This window comes from Brachyhypopomus gauderio, chromosome 3 (assembly GCF_052324685.1).
Source record: "Brachyhypopomus gauderio isolate BG-103 chromosome 3, BGAUD_0.2, whole genome shotgun sequence".
Lineage (NCBI taxonomy): Eukaryota > Metazoa > Chordata > Actinopteri > Gymnotiformes > Hypopomidae > Brachyhypopomus > Brachyhypopomus gauderio.
In genome coordinates, this window is record NC_135213.1 from 27,880,664 (window position 1) to 27,895,843 (window position 15,180).

The 15,180-nt window shown below is 43.3% G+C and overlaps 1 long non-coding RNA gene across 1 annotated transcript; it reads left to right on the forward strand.

Annotated features, from left to right (window-relative positions):
* Nucleotides 1-174: 174 nt before the first annotated feature.
* On the forward strand, nucleotides 175-15,177 carry LOC143510957 (uncharacterized). The gene is made up of 3 exons (XR_013130118.1): nucleotides 175-378; nucleotides 2,094-2,152; nucleotides 14,383-15,177. It is a non-coding gene; the product is annotated as an uncharacterized LOC143510957 (long non-coding RNA).
* The last annotated feature ends 3 nt before the right edge of the window (nucleotides 15,178-15,180 follow it).

A 15,180-nucleotide genomic window follows, 5' to 3' on the forward strand; every position in this document is an offset into this window, starting at 1 on the left:
ATATGGTTTAATAGCTGCTATTTTCGACCAACTCAACTGTTCTTTTAGTTTATCCATTTAGAAATCCGTTGTCTAGCAAATATCTTGTTTCCTTTGTATTAAGACAATTAATTTCCCCCTAATAAACACCCTGAAATTGTCTAATGGCTGCTGGTGTCGCCCTCTTGTGGATCCCGCTCGCAGCGCAGCGCGGTTGTTATGGAGAAGCATTCCCAGGACCAGCTGACTGGGATCCTACTGCGACCAGAAACACGGATATGAATTTGGGAGTCCCTTAACTTTTAACTTCAGGCGCAACCGGTTTGAAACACACAATGTCTGGTGTTTTACTTATTTTAAGGCACGATTTGGGATTTCGAGGATCTGAAGTGAGTAAATGTAAGTACACGTAACTCGGCGCAACAGGCGCTTCTCCAGATAGCTGGCGCGTCTTTGGTTTCATAACGTAGCCAAACACACACCGAGCTGGACTTTCACGTAGTTTAAAACCTCCTTCACCGTGTGTCGGTTTTTGTTAAAGACAGACGTGACACCTTTCATGTATGCAGGCCTTTGATCGCAAGAGCGTTCATTCATTGTGCAGGTGGTTGTGAGGTTTGTCGAGCGAACTTCGAGTCCAGCGAGACATCCTGTCAGCGTCGGGCTGGTGTTAGCTCCACAGGCTAAAGGGCCAGTAGTATGTTACACGGGCTAGGTGTCGTATGTAGCTACGCGGGCTAGGTGTGGTCTGTAGCGGTGGAGTTCGCCTCAGGTAAGTAACTCGTGTTATTTCATGACATCCAGCCGACAGGGATCCGTTACTACAGACCGTGCCGTTAGAGAGCTGCAACAAATACAGGTTAGCCAACCGGAACGTTAAAATCCCATCACGTAACGCTTGACGTGAGTATCGTTTTACCTCTCGCGCCGTGTCCGTTAGCTTAGCTACCTGACTAGCGCAGCGCGAGCTTCGGCAGCTCCGCGCGCACCGGGCGTCCTGCCGGCGAACAGCACCGAGTTAAAAATAAAAGTTAATAACTTTAATGTTATAAATGTAGTCCCTAACCCCAACCCTTACCCCAACTCTAACTCTAACCATACCCCAATCCATAACCCTAACCCCAGTCCTTACTACAACCATAACCTTACCCAACCCTAACCTTAGCTATAACCCCAACTCTAAACCTTAGCCCTAACCCTAACCCGCACAAGTCCTTGGTGCTGCACACTGCGCGTGTGCTCGCGCGCTCCTCCGCACATCTGTCCACCCTTTCGCTTCCTCGTATGCGCATGTCCATTTCCTCCTGCGCCCCCCCTCCCCGTTCTGTTACAGCTATTCCCCCATTGTAGTGGTGTCTGTTTGGTTTTGTACTGAGTTCTGTGGTGGTTTTGCACTGGGTTCAGTGGTTGTTACTTCCCTGCTAGAGTCAGTTCATGGACACACTTCCCAGACCCAAACAGCTTTTCTGTAAAGTTCTGTGGCCCTAGAGCCTAACTGATTGTGAAATAAATAGGTTATCCCTAACCCAAACAGTAATGGTCGGAGCGTTTGAACTGCAGTACAGTGTTAACCTTTTGGTTTTATGTCCAACTGGAAGTTGGTGTAGCCTCATTCTTTTACTGCTTGTAAAATGTTTGAAAGGGTGTGAATTGCTACGTTCGCAGTATATGTCATGAGGCATTTCTAATTGCTTGTAATTCTGGTGACAGTCTCGTTAACATGACTGAGACACCATGTGGATGGTTGTATACAAGAACCTGGCGGCGACCTGTTGGAGTGCTTCAAGCAGACAGGGTGCAGGGGTTAGGGCAGGGGTTGAATTCCCTGGGCACGTGAGTTGCTCTGTAAGCTCTGGGATCGCCAGCCTAAAGCTGTAAAAGTCTGTTTCTTCATTCATGCTTTTGAACATATAAGTGAGTGATGGAGCGTTATCAGATTTTATGCATTTTGCATTAATTCTCCAGAAATGGTTGTGAAGTCTGAAGATTACCTGTGTAACGTTGGTGTATAATGTATAATACATGTGTATAATATATAATACAGGTGTATAATATATAATACGGGTGTATAATGTATAATACAGGTGTATAATATGTGTTATGCGTTTCACTAGGTCCAGACAAAAGCAGATAAAGACGGCTGTTGCCTGCTCCAGGGTCACACAACAGTAATGTGAGTGTCATTACCCGCTGGACTTCAAGCTGTCACATCGTTCTGTGTTCTGCAGCCACGCACCTGTCTGACTCCTGGCATAAGCCTAACCCCACCCTTACAGAAGGGAGATGTGTTTGTGTTAGGGTTATAGCCCTATCCCCTAACCCCACCCTTACAGAAGGGAAGTGTGTTTGTGTTAGGGTTATAGGCCTATCCCCTAACCCCACCCTTACAGAAGGGAGATGTGTTTGTGTTAGGGTTATAGCCCTATCCCCTAACCCCACCCTTACAGAAGGGAGATGTGTTTGTGTTAGGGTTATAGCCCTATCCCCTAACCCCACCCTTACAGAAGGGAGATGTGTTTGTGTTAGGGTTATAGCCCTATCCCCTAACCCCACCCTTAAGCCTGGTTTATACTTTCGCGAGCGACCGTAGCGCGCGACTCCGCCCACCTCGCGCGACCCTGCGCGAGCGGTGTAGGCGTTTATACTTTCGCGAACGTCGCGAGCGTCGCTGCAGTGTTCTCCGAAACGATAGGTGGCAGTGGAGAATAAAAACCCCCTGCAAAACCGGTGAAAGAACATTTTACCTGACCAGAGACCGTATATATACACCAGGCATCAAACATAAATATGACTTTGCAATGTTGTCCGAAACTATATGTGGTAGTATAAAGAAACACCCCTCAAAAAAAAGGGAATGAACATTTACCTGACGCATTTTAATGTTGCTTTGTGTTTCAGGTTTGAAAAGTGCTGGAATTTAGGCTAAAGTACATTAAAATGTTGAAATTACGTTAACAAATACGAGCCTCTTGTAATTCCAGGACGAAACATGAGAGAACGTGAAGACGTTAAGATTGGGCGTTTTGAAAATAAACAACCATTAAATAATGTGATAAAAAAGCGAATTATTTCGATTCATTTCGAGTATATGTATAAATATTTAACTTAATTAAGTTTAACGTGCTGGGAAATATTGAAATGGACCTTTAAAGTGACGTACAAGTGCTTTAATTCCACCTTGTATAGGTGTATGAACCCGGCAAACATGACTTTGTCCATCGCACTGAAGTGCGGCGCGCGCGCGAAGTTACAAAATTCGAGAGGTGCACGACCTCGCGCCGCGACAGCGCGCGAGGCCCTCGCGCACGGGCGGAGCCACAGCGATTACGTCATTTTCGCCGCGCGGACCCTCGCGCCGCTCGCGGCGCGTCGAGTATAAACCAGGCTTTACAGAAGGGAAGTGTGTTTGTGTTAGGGTTATAGCCCTAACCCCTAACCCCACCCTTACAGAAGGGAGATGTGTTTGTGTTAGGGTTATAGCCCTAGCCCCTAACCCCACCCTTACAGAAGGGAGATGTGTTTGTGTTAGGGTTATAGCCCTATCCCCTAATCCCTCCCTTACAGAAGGGAAGTGTGTTTGTGTTAGGGTTATAGCCCTATCCCCTAGCCCCTCCCTTACAAAGGGAAGTGTGTTTGTGTTAGGGTTATAGCCAGAGATGGGGAGTTTGGGACTCGGACTCGAGTCGCACTTAAGTCGCATATACAGTGACTTCAGACTCGACTTAAGCCTAGTTTATACTCGACGCGCCGCGAGCGGCGCGAGGGTCCGCGCGGCGAAAATGACGTAATCGCTGTGGCTCCGCCCGTGCGCGAGGGCCTCGCGCGCTGTCGCGGCGCGAGGTCGTGCACCTCTCGAATTTTGTAACTTCGCGCGCGCGCCGCGCTTCAGCGCGATGGACAAAGTCAAGCCTGGTTTATACTCGACGCGCCGCGAGCGGCGCGAGGGTCCGCGCGGCGAAAATGACGTAATCGCGGTGGCTCCGCCCGTGCGCGAGGGCCTCGCGCGCTGTCGCGGCGCGAGGTCGTGCACCTCCCGAATTTTGTAACTTCGCGCGCGCGCCGCGCTTCAGCGCGATGGACAAAGTCATGTTTGCCGGGTTCATACACCTATACAAGGTGGAATTAATGCACTTGTACGTCACTTTAAAGGTCCATTCCAATATTTCCCAGCACGTTAAACTTAATTAAGTTAAATATTTATACATATACTCGAAATGAATCGAAATAATTCGCTTTTTTATCACATTAGTTTATGGTTGTTTATTTTCAAAACGCCCAATCTTAACATCTTCACGTTCTCTCATGTTTCGCCCTGGAATTACAAGAGGCTCGTATTTGTTAACGTATCGTTTCGGACAACAATGCAAAGCCATATTTACGTTTGATGCCTGATGTATATATACGGTCGCTGGTCAGGTAAAAATGTTCTTTCACCGGTTTTGCAGGGGTTTTTTATTCTCCACTGCCACCTATCGTTTCGGAGAACACTGCAGCGACGCTCGCGACGTTCGCGAAAGTATAAACGCCTACACCGCTCGCGCAGGGTCGCGCGAGGTGGGCGGAGTCGCGCGCTACGGTCGCTCGCGAAAGTATAAACCAGGCTTTAGACTTGCATTCAAAATACTTGCGACTCGACTTGGACTCGTGATTTGAGACTCGTGAACAATCTTTTATTTGTAATGTTCTTTTGTGTTTCATTTGACAACTTTTTCTCCGCCTGTCTGTATGCTTTTTACTTCCCGCTGATGTAACATTTTCGGCGCGCCGACCCTCGTCCGGTCGCGACGCGTCAAGTATTTCGCAAGCGACCGTTGCGCGCGACTTCGCACACGCGAACCTGGCGCTGTGCGCGCTGCAAAACATCGCGATCATGGCGGCGCTGGTGAGGACGCTCGCTTCTGTTCCACCATTCATAATAAGTTTTGGGTACAAAACAAGTACAAGTAGCGAATAGAAGAGCAGCAAACTGCAGAGTGTGTGTGGCATAAAAATACAGGACGCTGGTTCCACCACATCTAATTTTATTCGCCACCTGAAAACCCACCCGGAAAGGTTAGTCACTGCCTGAAAGGTTATTAGCAATATTGCAATATTGGTATTGACTTGCCACCAGTGGTGGCAGTAGAGAGGGTGTTCAGTCATGGAGGTCTCATAATGCGCCCTCACCAAGCCAGGCTAAGTGCAAGTACCCTGTCAATCCTGATCTTTTAAAAATGTCATGCGTTAGTTGCATAAACATTTTCCTTGTATTGGAAACTGAAAGACACCTTGAAATTCAAATAGATTGAGTTTGATCCCGTTCATTAGGAGACAAATAGTTGTTTCTGCAGGGCTTTTTATGTCAGAATCATTATTATTGTAAAATTTGAATTCTGTTTTTAATTTTTATTTTATAATGACTAATTTGGTTGCTATTTTCCTTATATGCAGACCTTTCATATATATATATAGTTAAAAATGTGATTTTTTTTTTTTCACAGCCCTCCTTTATCTTTTAAAACAAAATATAGCAGATGTTCTACTGAAAGAAGAGAATATTGTATCCAGAAAAATGTTTTGTAAGAAAAATACTTTTTGGAGAAAAATACGGATACAAAATTTATCTGGCAAACGTTTGTGTGTGCGTACGCACTGTTAAAAATTGTATTTCTTTATTTACCAGTTTAAGCTATTATACATCAGAAGTGTCATAACAGACCATTACAACTATACAGTGATTTGCGACTACAGTGTCACTCAAATATTTGGGACTTGACTTGGACTTGAGGTCAAAGACTTGAGACTTGACTTGGACTTGAGGTCAAAGACTTGAGACTTGACTTGGACTTGCAAAAAATGACTTGTGAGCATCTCTGGTTATAGCCCTAGCCCCTAACCCCACCCTTACAGAAGGGAAGTGTGTTTGTGTTGGGGTTATAGCCCTATCCCCTAACCCCTCCCTTACAGAAGGGAAGTGTGTTTGTGTTAGGGTTATAGCCCTATTCCCTAACCCCTCCCTTACAGAAGGGAAGTGTGTTTGTGTTAGGGTTATAGCCCTATCCCCTAACCCCTCCCTTACAGGAAGGGAAGTGTGTTTGTGTTGGGGTTATAGCCCTAGCCCCTAACCCTGTGCTTGCAGTGCTACATTCGTGCTGCTCCCTGCATGCTCCTCATACACTGCACAGGTTTCTGGCTCTCTGGTCTTTCAAGGTCTCTCATAGCACAAATACAGCATACCTCTGTGAGAAGGGACCAATGGACAGAATCAGGTGAACAGCCACGCCCTCAGCCCCTCCTACTCCTTCCATGTCATGACGCACCCTTATCTGAGTTGGTTATGGCTATGTCTGCGTTAAATAGCACCACTAGGCTGTGATTCTGTACATGAGTGGGGACATGGCAGTGAAATATGTTCAGAGATTGTTCCAGTCTACAGGTGAAGTATTACCAACATTTTCCCCCACTTTGGGTAAAATGCAGTTGACTGTAGAGGGAGGCTTGTTTTAGGATCGTAAGGAGAAAGTTAATGTAAGAAATCGGACTGGGCAGAAAAATTAGGCATCCCCTGCAGTTTTAGGTATTGTTGGGTATTTCGGTATTAGGTATTTGCTATTTCAGCCCCAGATTTTGATGACCTTTGTGATATTTGTATCTTTGTAGATATATGATTAGATATGAGAGTTTGGGAAAGATTGTGCTAACTCTATATGACTAAATTTCATTAACCTGTAACACCTGTAGCACCACCCATAGGTACGCCTATATTACCGCATGCTAAGCATTACTCAAGAGCTAAAGCCAGGCCATGACATGCAGGCGTGCGCCACAGGACACGTGATGCCGGACCATCTGACCAGCTGCACGTGTGCTCTGTTGAATGCCTATGGTGGGTGTGTTTCTATTGGCGAGGTCCAGGAAAGAGGCAGAGTGCTGAACAGACAGGGTGTTGAGTGTGTCGTGTGTGTGTGTAGGCCAGTGTGAGTTTATTGTGCTTGGCTGCACTTTTGGGCTCCTTGAGGCCTCTATGAACGGTTGAATTGAAGTGTGAACCTGTGCTTGTATGGGCGTGGAAATGTACAGGACTTTAGACATTGGAGACATTGACCTCATGAGTGTCTGTATGTGTGAGTCTGTTGTGTGATATTTTCGTTCCTAGGGTGTGTTTTCCTGTGTGTGTGTGTGTGTGTGTGTGTGTGTGTGTGTGTGTGTGTGTGTGTGTGTTGGACCTGTGAGTATCAACCTTCCTCTTATGGTCATTAAATTTTTTCCTGTGTTGCATGTGTGCGTGACCCCTGACCTTCTGCTTGGCGAACCGTGAGCTACACTGCCAGCAGTGGTCTGTCCTCTCTATCTCAGACCTGCACCTGCACTGGAGACGTTCTCCTGTATGATTAGTGGCTGTGGGTCCATGGGTCAGAGTGGCAGTTAAATATGGATTGTGATTAGTAGCAGTGGTTTATTGTATGTGTTAGATCATGATTTAGTGACTGTTTTTCAGTGAATGGTCTCACTGGTTGGTCACATTTTCTTCATATCCTGTGCTGAGACCTGCCTGCATGCATGTTCTGATTACATACCAAACATATACATATTTATCATCTGTATGTTCTTGTTATGTACCAGTCTTCTGGAATGTTAGTCTGGAACTGGTCTGGAATGTCAGAGCTCTGGGTCATGCTTTTGTGTGTGTGTGTGTGTGTGTGTGTGTGTGTGTGGAGGCCTTATCTCGCCTTGTGTAATGTTAATACCATTATGTAAAGACATTTACACATTAACATTAGTTAAGACATTAGTCACATTAACTCATGCTGACTTTCAGAAGTCGCAGCACATTTCATATTCAACATTCTGTATTCCATATTCAATATTCTATGTTTCATATTCTATATTCAACATTCTATTTTCCAAATTCAGTATTCTAAATATTATATTCCATAGGCAACATTCTATATTCTAAATTATATATTTCCAACATCCTGTTTGTTCTCATATGTTCTCCACCCATGTGTGGAGGAGCAGGCCCAATGTTATATGGATTACATCAGCAATTTTCACTATTTTTACATTATTATTCTTTTAATTATTATTTTTATTATTGTCTTTTGTTAGTTACATTTCATGACAGTTGTGTAATATAAGTGTCAAAGATATTTGTTAGTCATCCCATTGTAATGGTTAACCCATAGAAATTGGGTTTAATTATGGACATTAATTCATACCCAACATGAAATAGCTGTGTGACGGGGAGCAAGGGAGAGGATGCAGAGAGCGTGACTACACACAACATTTAATACAAATAAAGACAAAGAACATTTCATAAACATAAAGTCCAACACGGAAGATTTAATAAACATAAAGATAAACACAGCGACACATTCATCATGACGTATAAAGACCGACCATGTAAGACAATCACATGCAGGTTTATATACACATGTTTATTTACATGTGTAGGTTTATGGTCTTCAATCTCCCCAAGTTCTCACACATGACTTCACTGCTGTGCTCTGTTCACTGGCTTCCAGTAGCGGCACACATCAGATATAAAACCTTGATGCTTGCCTACAAAGCCAAAAATGGACTAGACCTCCCTACATGATGTCCATAGTCAAAGCCCAATCTGAACACTGCAGATAGCACTTGTTGTCCTTATTCTTAAATTGTATGTTTCTGTTTATGGTTATCTGCACTTCTTGGTATACATTTTAATTTCTAATTGAAATACTAGGTAATGACACTGATTCCTGTAGTTTAGTGTAACGTTTTGCATTCACACAATTCAGGGGGGGGGGGCACCGATGCGGAGAACCTGATCTTTAATCGAAATACATGGGGATGAGTTAAAGGGGTTCTGACGCAGAGAAACACAACCAACAGTCAGACTAGATACACAATGACGAGACCTACAAGGCATATTCAAAAACAATCACACAGATATACAAAACACAGCTAATATTTCAGGAACAGAGAACAGACTGGTAAACACCAACAGAACACGAATGCACATGAATAGCACTAGGGAAAAACATAGATGACATCCGATGAACTAAACCCTTAAGATGGAATAAGTATGCTAGACATGAACAAAGCCAGAGACAAACAAAAGAAGAGAGCAGGGAAACCTAAAACACATGGGTATACGTCACTTAACGACCTAACGAGAAAACCTACTGGAGACAAGCGAACACAAAACCATATAACGGAGAATACAAAAAATGAGCAGGGAGACCAAGATAGACACACAGGTTTACATTACTTAACAAATGAACAAAGGAACCTACTGATACAAGTGAACACAAAACCCTAAAAGGGGAAGAAAGAAAGCAGGAAAGGCCAAACAACCCAGAATCGATGTGACAGGAAGAGAAGCGAACGCAGGCTAAGAAAATCCGTGTATCATTCGTTCATTTGATATTCAACTGAAAATTAAAATCGGAAAATCAAAAAAACTATTCATTATTTTGTTTTTCGTTTTGAATATAAAAACAATAAAACAAACCAGGCTTGTATTTTTCTGTTTTTATTTGATGATCCGAACAAAAATAGCTAAATTAAAAAACGGATTCGGAGCCGAACTTGATTTTGATTTTTTAACTTGACCCATTTGTGTGCCCCGGAAGTTACTGATATGTTTATTCTTCGTGGGCTTCGTTTGTGCGGGAGTGCACTGCAGTGTTATTTGTTCTACTCTGATTGTAGCCTAGACATTGGAACATAGTCTATATTGGTATAGACAACATGACCATATTGGAACCACATTATAGATTAATTAAATATTTATTTGAAGGTGGTAAGACGCATGCAGAGATTTCGTGCACGTTGCAGCAAATGGGTATCTAGTGATGATAGTGGTCCGTTGTGTTTTGTAGTGCTCGTTTACTTTAGTCTCTGCTGTGTTTTCTGTGCCTTGTATTAATTCAGCATTCATACTTATATAAACGTGTTTTCCTTTCATAATCGCTGTGGTCCTTTATATTCCTTAGTGAGTGTTTCTGTGAAGTGTGTTCTCGGTATGCCTCGTAAGTCGCGCACTCTCCGTATGCGCGCGGTTCACTTAGAGGAGACTAGCTCCGTTAAAGTAGGTGTCAGCTCTTTATTGCGATTGTGTCCAACCTTGACTCCCACAACGTTACACAGATATTGGTATATTATTTATTTCAGTAATTCCATTCAAAAGGTGAAACTTGTATATTATACTCATATTATACTCTCGTAGACTGATATATTTCAGAAAATTTGAATATTGTGAAAAGGTTCAATATTGAAGACAATATTAAATAGCTAATGAACTAAAACTGGTCCTCTCAGTCTAGTTCTGTATGCTACACAGTCATGGGGAAGAAAAACAAGTAGTTATATATTAAGAGCATCCTAAACAACAATCTACAACTTACATAGGTATTTGTACCTTGCACCAATTTGTGGTAGTTGGTTGTTGTCTTATTATTTCAATAGCTTTTAAATGGTCCATCAGAAGACCACCTAAGAAGTTGTATTACACAAAGTGCATCCTAAACAACAACCTACATCTCAGACATGGGTATTTACAGGTGCTGTTCATAAAATTTGAATATTATGAAAAGCTATTGAACTATTAGATAAAAACTCACCACCACTATTAGGTAAGAGGTAGAAATACCCATATCTGAGTTGTAGGTTGCAAGTCATCACGGGCTTAATGTAATACAACTTGTTTGGTGCTGTTCTAATGGACCGTTTAAAAGCTATTGACATAATTATACAAAAACTGACCGCCACAAATTGGTGCAAGGTAGAAATACCCATATAAAAGTTGTAGATTGTTATTAAAAGGATGCACTTTGTGTAATACAACTTGTTTGGTGCTCTTATGATGGAACATTGAAAAGCTGTTTAAATTATTGGAAAAAAAGTGCGCAGTGCTCTGGGGCCTTTACTACCGCCACTTGCATCCGTGTTAACCGTGTTAATGTAATTTGTAGACGGTGCCTTAGAGGTTGTAGCGGTCGCAATAGTACATTTTAAATAAAATTTTGTCTACAACTTAAAATATGTATATTCCTGGCGTAAACAAAGTTGCAGGTATTTGTTTTGTTTGCCAGAAATGAGAATTTGCACATTTTGGCACTTTTGCTGATACTGTCTTTAAAAAATACCGCAGTCAAACGAAGCCCACGAAGAATAAACAAATCAGTAACTTCCAGGGCACACAAATGGGTCAAGTTAAAAAATCAAGTTCGGCTCCGAATCCGTTTTTTAATTTAGCAATTTTTGTTCGGATCATCAAATAAAAACAGAAAAATACAAGCCTGGTTTGTTTTATTGTTTTTATATTCAAAACGAAAAACAAAATAATGAATTGTTTTTTTGATTTTCCAATTTTGATTATCAATTGAATATCAAATGAACTAATCATACACGGATTTAAGAAAACTCGGGGTAGTGACGGGGAATAACCGTACAAAGGCCAATCGTCACTGAGAAGAGACAAGGAGTCTAAATACACAACCCCACGTTAATTCCCATTTAAATTCCTATTTTAATCACCACTTTAATCCTCACTTTAGACCCCACTTTGCAAGAAAAAATCCTTAAAGAAAAATAAAGGAAACAATTTGTCTTTTTTCTTCTTATCCGGTTATTTCAGGACTTTGTACCCTAAGACTTACACAGGACTAAATACGAGGGTTTCAAAGCGCACGGCTGTAATAAAACTTGACACGTTCATAAAACCCGACAGTAACTGCGTTATGTCAAATGTGTATTTAGTTCAAATGTGGTGACTGCTATTTGAGCCCCTGTGTTAAATCATGGCAGAAGCAGCAAAGCAGTCTCCTCAGTCTATGTGCTTATAGTTTTAGTCTACAATGCCTACATTTTCATTTCTAATAGCTAAAGGGTTCGGGTTAGGGATAGACTACAGCCTTGTGGACTACATCTGTGCATTAATGCAGGAACCGTTATATTACATTTATGTTAGTTGCAGGTGCAGCTGGACTCTTTGTCATCTAAAACTGTTGATTTTGAGCCACTTGACAGTAGTTCATTGACAGTAACTTATAATAATAGTTTGTTGATGGTAGTTCATTTCAGTAGTTTATATTCAAGCCTTTGTCTTGACAGTGGGGGGGGGGGGGGGGTGGGGGGGGGGGTGGTGGCGAACGTAAAACGTTACCGGAGGGGTTTAAAATGAACACAGCGAGAGAGAAAAACATATTTAAAGTGTGCAGAAACAGTCTGAATCGTGGTTTGAACTAACCTAGTTTTTTTGCTGGGACCGAATATAAAAAAGAAGAAAAACCGGGACAGGCACGTGAAAACCGGGACAGTCCCGGGAAAACCGGGACAGGTGGCAACACGAATATGGGTGGTCATGTCAGTCCTGTTGTACTGGTGCTAATGGATGTTTAAAAAAAAAAAAAAAAAAACAGTTACAACATATTTCAGGGTTAATTCTAACCCTAACTCTAACACCTAACCTTAACTCAAGCTACACAGCTGAGCTTGAGGTTAGTTTTTCTATTCCCATATCTTTGTGATCTTTAGAATTTTATATTCATGCTTGCTGTGATGAAAGAATAAATAACACAAATGTGTGAAGTGAATTCTGATACACTTCTGATCAGAAATGGCTTTTTATACCCAGGAAGGTCAGAATGTCCCTAGCACCTGACATCAGTACTGTTTCATCAATACAGATATCAGTGCTGTTGTTAACCTTAACCCAGATAGTATCTGATGAAGCTTTTGTTATAAACCTTATGTTTGTGTTTACCACAATAATGTTTTGTTTTTATCAGAATACTGGCTAACGTAATTAGCTGTACTTATGCCTAGCCAGTTGTAATCACTGGTCAGGATGTGTGAGAACCTGTTCTTATTTGACCTGTTCTCAGGCTCCGATCCTGTTTCTCTAAAGCTGCTTAGTGATGGATGAATGCTGTTTCTGTTCTTCCCGGTTTAGTGGAAGAGTTAGTTAGGACTAGCACTAACGCTAACACTTGCACTAACACCAACACTAACACTCTGGATTACAGGAGTGGCATGAGCAGTACTGCCTTAAACTGGCTATAGGTAAAAGACCTCTGTCCATTCTGCTCTCCAACACACTGATGTGGGTGGAGTTTCACCTGCGAGTGTAGCCGCTCTTCCTCCTTCCTGAAACCGCAGTGCTTCAGGAAGCTGCAGGTGTGGAGGAGGGGGAGGATCTCCCTCCTCCGTCTGGATCAGGAATCTCTCCACCCATCACACTACCAGTCTTCATGCAGCATTGCCTACTGCATGTGGACAAATGCATGAAAATACTCACAACTGTCTTTGCCCGTATGGAAAATATGAGTGTCTGCGCATGAATGGAAAATGTTTCTGAGTGTCTGTCTGAGTTTAGCGTCTTCCACCCTGTGCTGCATGAAGCAGGAAGTGTTCTCCACTGGCCCTCCCTCAGTGTGTTCCAGGGCTCAGGATTTAACCCCTCCTCTTGAGAGAGGTTAGGCAGGCAGGGAGGGAGAGGGAGGTGGGAGAGAGAGAGAGAGAGGGGGGGGGTGGCAGGGAGGTAGACAGACAGGGAGAGAGGGATGGGGAGGGAGAGGAGGGGGGAGGGAGAGGGAGGGTGGCAGGGAGGTAGACAGATAGAGAGGTAGGGAGAGAGGGATGGAGAGGGGGAGGGAGAGAGGGGGAGGGAGGGAAGGGGAGAGAGAGGACCTTCTTTCAAAATCAGTCTGTTTCTGACATGCTCTTTGTTATTCAGGCTGAGGACTGTTTGTGGAGTTCATGTTGTACACGTATAAAACAAAAATCCACAAACAATGTATATACAGAATCAAAATAAAAATATAGGGTTTGTTTTATAAAGAATCCAGTCAAGTGCTATTCCACTCCGCAAACACTACAGACATCAACATTTTACCACACTGTGATTGTTCAGTTCAGTGATGTATGTTTGGCTTCTGTATTTCTTCAAGAACTTCTTTGACGGTGGATGTGTCCACGTGTAGGTATGTGTATACGATTTCCTGTGAGAGTGCAGTCTTCACAGTTCTTCACAAACTAAGGAAAATGTGATTTAAAAGGAGGAAGTCGTGGCAGAATAGGCTGTGGTTAACTGAAGGGAAAGAGACAAAGACACAGAAATGTGAACCAGTGAGCTGGTGAGACAGGCTCCTTCACATGGTGAGGGGTGTGGCTGTGGCAGACCACACACCCTAATTGTGCTGCCCCCTAAATAGCTGCAAAGCTGCAGTTCAGGCTGAAAGTCCCTGTGCTTGAGTCCCTGTGAGCAAGAGTGAGTGTTATGATTCCACCAGGATGCAGGTGCCTAACCTCTCCTTGGGTGTTCTGAAGATGAACCTTGGGTGTTCTGAAGATACATGTTCTGAGCTGCTCCTGTTTTTATGTGGCTGCACCTTTGCGTTGTGTTGCATCTTTTTCTTTGATCTACCTCTGTAGGGTTGCAGCGTGTTGGCGTGACCTGGACCTGCCGCTAATTCTGAGGAGGGTTTGCCGGTCCTGGACTCCTGCGTCCTGCACCAGCTTCGCAGGATTTGATCTGGACACACGTTAACATGAGCAGCCAATCAGCATATTCCATTCCTCGCAGATACCCGAGTGGTCCGCATCAGAGCCCGCTGAGAGAGCAGGAACATATTCAGGCTGTATGGAGCTATTATGGATCTGATCGCCAAGGTTTGCTCCTTGACACTGGAAACAGACGTGCTTTGAGCTTACGTCTCTCCTGTGACAGAACAGGATTCACCACTAGAGTCTAATGAACAATTTTTTTGTTGTTTGTTTTATATTCACAACAATTTCTTTTGTGACGTGCATGTTTGGTGCCCACAAGCCCTTAAGGTGGGAGAGAATTCTAGAAGGATAGAAGATTCTATTCACTATTGACAATAGAGACGTCCTGTTACCTTCTCAGTTCTCTGAAGTGCCCTAACCTACTCTGAAGTGCCCTAACCTACTCTGAAGAGGTCCCATTTTGTGTTGGACCACTGAGTGGCTGGATCTGTTCTTTCGTGCATCTCTGTGACTCCACCTGGTTTGCTTCCTGCTTCGTTATTTCAGGACCTTGTCTTGCTCATTTCAGGCTGTTTGGCTGATTTCAGGTTGTTGACAGCTTTGTGTGGAGTCGTCAGGCTGCCATGTGGCCACTGAGCTGAGGAGGGCCATGTGTTTGAAAGAGCTCGCAGCGTGAATCCGCATCATCGCAGGCAGCAGAAAGTGGTGGGGCAAGGGTGTGTG